Below are 10,056 nucleotides of genomic sequence, written 5' to 3'. Positions count from 1 at the left end.
CGCTCTGAATCTAAATCTCGATCTTCTCTTTTCGTTGGTTCTGAGTTTCTTCTTACTCACTCGTTATTCAGTATTCGCTACTCAAACGGATTTCTTTCTTTCTTCCTAAATTCCTGATTTCATTTCTTCCGCATCTTTCGGGCTGTAAGAAGTAAGAACATAACCATAAAAACCCCGCTTCCTGTGGGAAATAAGATATTATTATTATTATTATTTTGATGTATTTTGTAAAGTATACTCGAATAATCACATTCGTTCTTGGGATGATTATTCAGATAGCAAATGTAAAAGATAGTTATTTTAACTAATGTAATGTTATATAATTAGATACATATATAAAATTATTTTATACTAAGAATGAATTAAAATTAAATTTTATTGTTATTATCTCTGCTAATATAAGTCAATTAACGAGTAAGTATTAAGCTTATAAAATTAAATTATCTACTCAAGAAGTTACAAATGGCTGGGCAATGGAAACTTAGCGTCCGTTTGGAAACTTTAGAAGTAGCTTTTTTTTACTTTTGACTTATAAAAAGTAGTAGTATTAATATCGGGTGCAATTTTTAAAATCAAATTGCAACTTTCTAAGAAGCTATTTTGGAGCTTATAGAGAAGTTAAAAAAAATGACTTCTCTCATAATACTTCTACTTTTCATTAAATTTCTTTAAAATAAGCACTTTTAGAATTAAAAATCCAAACACAAATAAGTTACTTTTAACAGAGTCATTTATTGTTTAAGTTATTTTATCAAAAAGAGCTTAATTAAGTTAGTTACCCAAACTGGGCCTTAGTAGCGTTTATTTTGAGATACTAAGATAGAGATTGAGAGACTAACACTGAGTATTATGTTTGTTGGTTCAGAGACTGATACTAAAATTTTTGTCTATGTCCCCAAAATTTCAGTATTTTAATACCTCTAAAAAGTAGAGACACAGGGACTAAAATTTTTAAAGATGAAGACTGAAACTTTAATAACATTTTATACTTAAAATACTTTCATTTCAATTAATTAATTCCAATTTTATTTTTGTATAAATTAAATTAGAATTTCATTCTTGTTTCAATTTCTGTCTCCCACTTTGTACCAAACAGAATACTGAAATTTATTTCAATCTCTGTCTCTTAGTCTCTGTCTCTTAGTATCAGTATTTTCGTCTCTGTCTCTCCATCAAACGCTACCTTAAGTTTGGTATACGAAAAATGTTAGGAATTGTCAAAAATTTATTATTTTTTATCATCAGTCATTTAAAAACATGATATTAGATTACTAAATTAAAAATTTAGACAAAAAAAAATTGAATTAATAATTAAATAATAATTAAAAATAATAAATTCTACTAATCCTATCATTTTTCTTTATTTATTTATGAACATCATATTTCTACAAACTTCGTTAGCAACAAAATTGCGCTATTAAACTTATGAACAATTATCAAACTTATTTTATCATTTTGTTTGTATATTTTTCCTATTGCGATCTTTTTTTGACTACGATAGATTGATATTAACTTTTGGGTACAGCCCAGCATGTTTGTTATTAGAGAAATTAAAGGGGGTCAATCAAGAAAGAAAAAGACTAGTGGCTTTGTCATTTCAATCCAAGGTCCATCAATTAATTTCCGGAATTTTAGTTTGTCAAGCAGTAAATACTACACCACCTTTGAATATATAGGATACAGATCTCTCGCTTAATGCTAAGCGCAGAGCACAGTTCTACTTGCTTTAATTTGTATTGATTTTTCATGGTAACTTTAGAATATAATGATGTAGGGTTGGTCTTGTATGTAGAATTGGCCTCCAGCTTATTAAGCAATAAGCAGGTATCTTTAATTTGTAGTTTCTAGTGTCTTATTATAAGCAGCTTGGCAATAGTGATATACTGATATTATTGCATTGTAGCCATTATAGATTTAATGTTCATTTTCTTCATGCATGCGCACCACCCCATTTGGTTTGTGAGGTAGCGATTGTGATCCATTTTCTGAGACATGCTAAAAATTATAAGTTGGCAATGCTTAGTGGATGTCATAATTGACACCAAATTATGGTACCCCGTCCCTAGAAGCATAGCATTCTATTTAATAATGAAAGCGTGAATACACGCTCCAATTCGTAAACATTCATATTTTTTTTTCTTTATATTTTTCGGTCTTTTTTGTATATTTTTTTTTCTATCGTCATTCTTTTATTGTTGCTGTTGTTGTTGTATTTTTTTTTCTTTCTAATAATTTTGCAGGATTAATTTTTTCTTCTCTTTCTTTTGGTTTTATTCCTTTTAAAAGAGTGAAACAAGAAAAATTATGAAAAAATAAAATAAAAAGAAGAATGTGAAGAAGAAGAAGAAAAAGCAGCAGAAGATGAAAAGAAGAAAGAAGAAGAGTTTTGAATTATACAGAATTTATCTGGATAAATAACACTGAAATTTCTTAACAATAACACATAAATTTCTTAGTTTTTATACCAAAATTTTGCTACAAAAGCACAAAAATGTCTTTTTCAATGCTGCATTTTTTTCTTTCTTTCTTTCTTTCTTTTTGTTGTTGCTCTTATTTCTTTTTTTAGGAACATTGCTTCTAATATTAGACTTGAATGAACATGTTTGTAATGTATTGTAATCTTATTTAGTTGAATGAATGTAGGTTCGTCATCTTCTTTGTAACTTTACAGCATTATATATTTTTTTCTTCTTTTTTGTTTGATTTTTTCATATTTTATTCTTGTTAAGAGAATAAAATAAGAAGAAACACAAGAATGCAAAACAAGAAGGAAAATATGAATAAGAAAAAAAGATGTTGATGATGAAAAAGATGAAAGAGAAGAAGAAAAAGAAGAAGAAGAAGCAGAAGATGAGGAGGAGGAAGAGGAAGAGGATAAGTTTTGAATTATGCAGAAAATTCTTAAAAATAACACAAATTTCTTAGTTTTTACGCCGAAATTATTCAACTACAGAATCATAAACTGCTAACAAATTATATTAACTAGATTCAAACCACACTTCAACTACTTGATTCGATTTAAAACAATAATTTAATTCGCCCTAGTTCAATTAATAGTCTAAACTTGAATCATTCCTTGTCTTCGAAAACGAAATATCTAAACTCTGTTAAATTAGTAAATAATTAGTGAATAAATTAAATTTTAATGAAGGAAATTAAAAATGTGAATATTATATTAAATTAGAATAGAGCTCATTAAAACGAAAATTTTGACATTAATTTCAAAGAATTTGACTTGAGATTGGGCCGAACGAACCGAACCGATTGAACTGGACTCAAGGCCCAACAAGTCAGCCCAAATAACTAAAGAAGAAGCATTCTTCTTCCCTTCATTCAGCATAACGCTGAAATAATGTTCATGGTGAAGGCGAAGAAGACATAACCCTAACACCACATCCAAACTACCATATCTTGCTATGCCGAATTTCGATCACCGTACCATTTGTGGCCACGCGACCACTGCGTCGAGCTCTACGAATCTACTGGAACAATTTCATAGGTAAGCCTCATTCTCACTCTAGTTGCTCTATCCCTTTGATTTTCGAAAACCTTGAGCGTACATGTTGAGAATTTGTTGACTTTGATGTTATAGGTTTAATTTAGCTTGCGGAACTTGTTGGTTTTAGTTCTTTTGGTCCGTGGGTACGGCAAGGATCCTAAACCCTAGTCATTTCTTATTTTGATTATGTTGAATATTGAGTTTTTGGGTATACGTACATATATATGTGTTAGGTGTGTATGTATGCATGATATGGAATCCTTGGAACCATTAGAAGCTTGATTTGAGAACTTGGTGGGTGTCAGAGTTGAATTTTGGAAATTGAAGCCTTGCCCTTTTTGCCTAAGTGGGCTGCCTTGAGAAATACGTGGAAATCGGTCTAGGTATGGTTTAAGTTTTACGTATGTAATATATAATGTTCTGTGAATACTTAGGCTAATTGACTATAAAATATGGATGAATATATGAGCATGTAAATTGATTAGTACTTAATGATAAAGGTTAAGTTTTGGCTTAATTGTTGATGATGGAATTGGACTGTTAAGTGATGACTTATTGGTGCTTGTAAAGTGGGAAAAAGAATGGATAGGAGTTTGTGGTGGTATATTGATGTATGTTGTGACTAAGATCATGAAATTTAGGTATGAGATTATTAATATATTGATGTATAACTGATTGAAGCAGGTTGTGGATGACTTTGGTAAAATAAATGGCATGCAGCTATGTTAAATATATGTAATGGAAGTATGACTTGTGTTTGGTTTAATGAAAATTGAGGTTTGAAGCTTTTTGAGTAAAACTGATTTTGGGCTGAACTTCGATGAAGCATAACTTGGCTTCAGGACTCCCAAATGATTTCAAATTTATTTTATATGAAAATTGGGTCCGTGAAGTTTACGCCATTCAAAGAACAGAAGAAAAAGGATTTAAAACGAAAAAGTTATGCGCGTCGAAAGTTTAGGGTCCAAAAATGAAATTCTGCAACTTTTTCACAAGCAAGCAAATCAAACAATATGCACATGATGTATGCCTGTCCTACGGCTGTTGATATCAACTGTCGATTACGTAGCCATCCCGACATGTTCTCAAGCTCAAAAATACACCATGGGGAGAATCCCCAAGCTGACATGGGGAAGAGAACGCCCCCAAGCTCAATAATATCCATGGAAAGAGTCCCAAGCTAACATGGAGAGAAGAGACAACACCCCAAGCTGACATGGAAAAAACAATGTCCCAAGCTGATATGAGAAAAATATTACCCCAAGTTCAATAATAACCACGGAAAAAATTCTGACTGACATGGGGAGACAACGCCCCAAGCTCAAGTTATTCAATCGTTTCTTACGATTTATCATCTTCAATTTCACAGTGATTCATATCTTATCTCATCATTCTTAATTATTTAACATCTTTAAGTGTCTCACACATCATTATCAATGTCACTTTACTCTCTTAATTACCTCATATACCATTCTCATCATCTTTATCGATCAAATACCATCTCCTCTGATCACTTATTACCTTTTTAAAAGAATCTTTCTTTACCTTCAAGTTACCACAATTTCCTAACTTCATTCTATGACTAGGCTTACTAACAATATTTAGACTAAAAAAATGAAAATAGAAATCTAGAGGTTCGAGTTTGAGCTTTAAAACACAAAATCTATTTTTGCTGAAAACAGGGCCACGCGTACGCGTCAGTACGCGTTTAGGCCAAGACGCGTACGCATCCCCTGATTACGCGTACGCATGTAAACCAGGCAGTAGAGTTTGTCCGTGAAGGGGGTATATGCGTACGCAAAAATTTCATGTCACGCGTACACGTGGAAATGCATTTTTCCAAAAATTTCACTAAGTTACAAAAGCTGCAGAATTTTAGTTTTTAACCTCAAACTTCCGACACGCATAAGTTTTTTGTTTTAAATCATTTTTCATCCATTCTTTGAACGGTGTAAGTTTCACGGACCCAATTTTTACATAAAATAAGTTTGAAATCTTTTGGGGGTCCGGAAGCCAAGTTTTGGCTCGCCGAAGTTCGGCCAAAAACCAAATTTTCTCAAAAAGTTTCCAACCTCAATTTTCACTAAACCAAACACAAATCATACTTTCATCACATACATCCAACATAGCCACACACTATTTATTCTACCAAAATCATCCATAACCTGCTTCAATCAATTATACATCCATATATACATAATCTCATACCTAAATTTTATAATTTTAATTACAACAATCACAACACACCACCACAATTCATAATCATTTCTTCTCCCAAATCACAAGCATCATTAGTTCATCACTTAGTAGTCCAACTTCAATATCAACCATTAAATCAAAACTCAACATTTACCATAAAGCACTAATCAATTTACATGCTCATACATTCATTTCTATCTTATAGTCAACTAGCCTAAGTCTTCACAGAACATTATATATTATATACATGAAACCTAAACCATACCTTGGCCATTTTCCACATATTTTCCAAGACAACTCACCAAGACCTTTTGCCCCAAACACAGCCCAAGGTTCAAGAACTCACCAAAGCACAAGTACTCAACCTCCACCAAGATTCCAATGTTCACAATTTCAATCTCCAATTACATATACACAACCGTACCCACGGATCAAATGGACCAAACCCAAAAAGTTCTGCAAGCTAGATTGAACCTATAAAATTATTCCGGTAGAATCATAGAGCTCGACGCGGTGGTCGCCTGGCCGCAAACGGTGCGGCGATCGGAACTCGGAGTGGAGAGATATGGAGGTTTGAAATGGAGGTTAGGGTTTTGAAAGCTCTATTTCCCCTTCCCTAATGTTTGCTGCGTGAATGATGAGAAGGGAGGAAGGGGAAGCTGAGTTCACTTAGGGGCATTGGGCTTGTTGAGTTAAGAAATTAACTAAATTAATTAATGATGACAAACATTATTTTTGAGCAAAATAAATAATTAGTGTTGATTAATTATATCTACTTATTAACTAATTGTTTATTGTTGCAGGCCAAATGTTAATAGCCCAAATGGAATAAAAAGCATTCAGCAAAGAATATTGGGCTGAAAGCAAAACATAGAGCCCAAGCAAAATCAAAGGAAGAAACCAAAGAAATTAAATCGGGCCATACATACTAATACCCAATCCAAGCCCGAACCGGTTTCAGAATTGAAATTTCCTCTCTCCTGCTTAACCAAAAGCAACGTTCTTCTTTCCTCTAATCAAGTCACATCAAGATTTCAGAAAAAAGCAAGAAAGAGAAAGAGAAGAAAAGCTTCTTCCATAAGCCATTAACCAAAGAAGCAAGAGAGAGAGAGTTGAAGCTTGAAGCACAGAAGCTAAAACAGAAATCCCAAGCTAAATCAAGCTTAAGAAAGGTAATCCATCTCATCTTACATGCATCAAATCTTCATCCCTTCTTCCCAACTCTCTGCACTACCCGAAAATGGCTTTGAAGGAAAAGTTGGTCTCTGCCCTATTCTGCTTCACATCTACGGTCACAAGTGATACTTGGGGACCAAGTAGTTTATCAATGGCTAAGATCAAGTTGACCACAAGAAGAGTTCTATTGTTACTGTTTTGTGGCTTTCGGTCAAGTTGGAAGAGTCAGAAGCAAAGGTTCTATTTTGATGCTTCAGAAGAAAAAGTAAGCTGGTGGGTTGGTGAAGCTCAAGGCTCAAGGTGTTGACCTTGGAAGATGAACTCAGCCACATGCAAGGAGATATAAGGAGTTTGCTGTTCATTCAGAAACCAAGGAGAGAAAACCAGTGAACCTGAGGTGTTTGTTCTGAGAAAGCGTTCTGTTTTCTGATATTCATGAGACAAAAATAAATTGTCTCATAAATTTCCGCTGCTAAGTTAAAACAGAATCAGAATTGCAAACCTGTTTTAAAAGGGTAACAACAGTAATTAAAAGGAAGGCATAGATTCAACCCCCCCTTCTCTAAGCCTACCACAACCTTCAGGGCTGAATTGGGCCTTGGGCCCATTTCAACCGGTTTCGGTCCGTTCGGCTAAATCTTTGGCCGAATTTTTTGAAATTAGTGTCAAAATTCTCGTTTTAATTGGCTCTATCCTATTTTACTATTAAGTTTTTATTTCTAATTTTCTTTATTAAAATTTAATTTATTGACTAATTATATGCTAATTTAGCAGGGTTTACACTATTAATTAATTGAAAATGCCTAATTGATTATATTATGTTAATTGTTATATTTGCTACTTGCACTACTTGTCTCCTACTTGTGCTTGCAATTGTCTGTTTGTCTGTCTTTGCAAACTCACCGGTGATGGAGGAACGGAAGAAATGTGAAAAGACTTAGTGTTAAGGTTAAGTTTAAACTAGGCTTAGATATCCTTAGAAGACCACCTTTTATGGTTTCTGTTTAGTAATTTAAGCTTTGTAATCTGAGTGTCGGCGTTCTAGGATTGCCTCTGGAATTTCCAGGACCTTATATCTTATATGCGTGATACTTTTACCATGCTGAGAACCTTCGGTTCTCATTCCATACTGTGTTGTTATTTTTCAGATGTAGGTCGAGCGGCGCCTCGCTAGGCGTTTGGAGCTCCTACAGCGAAGTGGTTTCATTTTATGATTTTTTTTGTTATTTTGATATATGTAAACATAGATCTCCTCTTATATACTTATTTATTTTGCTCCTCTTAGAGAATTATGGAGAACCAGGGTTTTATATGTGTATTTTGGATTTCGGGATATATATATATATATGTATGTAAATATTCTTCGGTCAGCCTTGACTTCGTAGGCTGAGTCAGGAGCTTGATATTTTGTACTCTTGAACCTCTACTCTTGTCTTTGGTATACATATGCTAACGAACTTTAGTTTTCTTCTCACGCAAGTAATCTGTACTTCTGAGCGTTGCGCTTTTTATTTTGCGATTTTTGCTTTACCGTTTTTCAAGGCTCCTAGTATACTATCTCCTTTTTATTATTATTGTTATATATATTTCATTTTAAAGGTCGTAATACCACACAACTACTATTTTACTGCTTAAACATAAAATTCTGTGTGGTAGGGTGTTACAAAATATATGTGCAAAGCTAATTTCACTACTTGATTTCAAAAAGATTGATCTAAATCTTCAAATCAAATAAAAAAGTATTGATCTTGAATGAAGAGAACACAGAGAAGGAAGAGAACGTAGAAAACGCAGAAAAAATTCAAAAAAGAAAACAAAATCCGGTTGAAAAAAGCAGTTATATATTCGCGTGTTAAGTTAAAAGTTTGTTAGGAATAGTAACACGTGGAGCTAAATTAGGTTAAAGCTATTTGATCGAACTTTATTAGTTAAATGACATTAATTGATTTAATTATATATTTTTACTCAACATTTTCCACAATAAGTATCATGTGAAATATAAATTAATCAGCACAAGTAATTTACTTTAAAGACTCTTGTTAGAAACACTTGCTAAGATTGTTTGCATAGAATATTTTAAGCTTCTTTTTTGTTTTTTGTTTTTTGTTTTTATTTTATTTTATTATTTTTTTTTAACGGATATCCTTGTATAGATTGAGTGGGAAAAAGTTGAAAAAAAAAATTTGTGTGCATGAAGTATTTGTATTAGCACATAGTCGGTTTATGTTTTAGGCTTTTAGATCCTGCAGGTGAAAATTTAGATTTTATGGTATAACTTCTGGAAAAGGCCATCTTCAATTGCATAATTCCGCAAATGAACTGTGACTAATACATTGTTGTTATTTGTAACTTTATAGAAAAAAATTATCAGAAAGTTGATTAATTGGATGAATTATTTCTGCTATTTATAAGAGCGTATATGTCTACGTCATTTGGATGGGTTTCCTCAAACTTTTGACAAGAATCTTGATTGAAAATATAGAACGTTTTTTCCCCGGTGTAGTGTAGTTGTCTCTACCTTTGTTGTCTTAACCTTTAAAATAAGGATAAAGGCAATTTTATTTCAATCATTCGAAGTTTAAAAAAAAAAGTGAATATTAATATTGTTTTAACATTCTTTTCATGCTATTCTATGCATGATTGAAGCATTTTAAAAAATTACTTAAAATTATCTTTCGTTAACTCCTTGAAAATTTACTAACGAAAGTGATAAAAATAAAGATACTAATAAATCATTTTTAAAATATTTAACATACACAAACAATATAAAGAAAAATGTTAGAATATTGATATTTGTCCAATTAGAGATAAAATAAGAACGGCAAAGATGTGCTTGGAACAAAATACGTTTAGAATAATTTGATTTAATTTAAAATAAATTGTTGTATTTAGGATCAATTATGTATAATAAGAGTTTATTTTTTTATAAATTAATATAGCAATTTTTTTTTGTTTACCCAAACGGTATCCAACCCGACAAGTTAAAGACTAATCCGTTGCGGATCTAAGCTCCGTTTAAGGGTTTGCTGCTGGTCAATAAGTTGCTGCATGCACAAGGCGGGATTTGAACTCTCAACACTTGCTCAAAGGGACGAGTGAGCTGACCACTCGACCAATCCAAGTTAATTAATTAATATAGCAATTTGATTTTATATTTTTATTCTTTTTTTTTTTTTACATCA

The 10,056-nt window shown here is 32.3% G+C and overlaps 1 protein-coding gene across 1 annotated transcript in view; it reads right to left on the bottom strand.

Annotated features, from left to right (window-relative positions):
- The window catches only part of LOC107606389 (protein MRG2), a gene marked incomplete in the record, with an annotated part of 4,092 nt that extends 3,911 nt beyond the window's left edge, over nt 1-181 (bottom strand). Inside the window, 1 exon segment of the mRNA XM_016308457.2 lies at nt 1-181.

The sequence above is a fragment of the Arachis ipaensis genome, chromosome B07 (assembly GCF_000816755.2).
Source record: "Arachis ipaensis cultivar K30076 chromosome B07, Araip1.1, whole genome shotgun sequence".
NCBI lineage: Eukaryota > Viridiplantae > Streptophyta > Magnoliopsida > Fabales > Fabaceae > Arachis > Arachis ipaensis.
This window is presented reverse-complemented; position numbering and strand designations above follow the sequence as displayed.